At 36.7% G+C, this 1,349-nt stretch overlaps 1 protein-coding gene across 1 annotated transcript in view; it reads left to right on the forward strand.

Moving 5' to 3' along the window:
- The window catches only part of dok3 (docking protein 3), a 14,802-nt gene that overhangs the window by 886 nt on the left and 12,567 nt on the right, over positions 1–1,349 (forward strand). The window lies entirely within an intron of this gene.

Here is a 1,349-nt window from a genome sequence, read left to right on the forward strand (position 1 = left end):
TAGAATTATTCTATGCTAAGATTAAAAAATGAGTTCATGTCAGAACATCAAGCAATAGTGACTTCATTCTAATATTTACACCTGTTTCAGCATTATTGCTCTGAAATCAGTAAATTTYGCACAAAAAGTAAGGAAATTTCCCTTTTTAAACCGTGCCACATTTGTAAGGAACATGCATTTGTGGGATGAGCAGTAGAGCTGAGAATGTGGGTTGTGCACATGAAAAATCTGCCAAGTCCTCTCTGCCAAACAACTTATTTTGTTGTTGCTATTGACTTTTGCTTTGAGATTCAATCAGGCGCTCGTTATAAGATTAATATTTTAGAAGCGTCGTTACAACAAAGAAAAGGTCTACAAGTTTTTTTTACTTTTTGTGCTAAGTTTAAAAATTTGCTCAAATGTACTTAGATTAAATACATTTTAATAAAATGCTATAAATTCAATTCAATTCAAATTCAAAAACACTTTATTGATCCCAGAGGGAAATTTGGTAAAAAAGACTTGCATTAGCTGTTCTCGAAGGTGGAAGGTGTTTGTAACTTTAGCAAAATATCTCATTAAAATTAAACATATTTTTAATGAAACCCTTAGAACGTAATAACTGGATGTTCCTCTGCTGATTAACTCAAAATAAAAGCTATTTAAGACGGCCCCCACTGATTCAACAGCTGCTTTTTCCTTTCCKGGTCTCGGGTTTCAGTGGTGGGTTCACCTTGGACGGGTCCACCCCAGGGACACAGAGACAGACAACCATTCATTTAGTGAGATTTAGAGTTCCACATAAACCTGTCGTGCATATTTTAAGTCTGTGAGAGGAAACTGGATAAAAGCACGAGGAAGCGATCAAAACGTGCCAACCTCAACCAGAAGGTTTCGAACCTGCAAGCTTCTTCAGCTCTACCGTTTCCAAAACTGATTCTATTATTATTATTATTATTATTTTACAAACTGAAATAAAAGCTTTTTTTGTTTGTTTTCTCCAAAGAATGCAAACAGTCCACTGCTTTGGATTGTAACATTGAAGTCCTTGCACATTAATTGCTCACAGTGTTATGGGCGACTCTCAGCAACCACCACCTCCAATTCACTCACAGTAGCTGTAAAGACAACAGTGTAAGAGCCAGTGCTGTGTTTGCTAAGGCTAATTAGATCAGCTGCGTGAAGCTAACTCGAAAAGTGAATTGGTTTGTCCATCCACTCATTCATAAGTTTCACTCAAATTCTTTCAGTGGTTCATGAGATCAAAAAGAAAAAAATTGTATAGGTCTTCTGGACGAGTTCTTCTCTAATGAAACGTTTCGTCTCTCCTCCAAGAGAGACGGGGAAACAAAGCAGCCACTGTTTAAAAG

The sequence above is a fragment of the Austrofundulus limnaeus genome, unplaced genomic scaffold (assembly GCF_001266775.1).
Source record: "Austrofundulus limnaeus strain Quisiro unplaced genomic scaffold, Austrofundulus_limnaeus-1.0 Scaffold34, whole genome shotgun sequence".
NCBI classification, from domain to species: domain Eukaryota; kingdom Metazoa; phylum Chordata; class Actinopteri; order Cyprinodontiformes; family Rivulidae; genus Austrofundulus; species Austrofundulus limnaeus.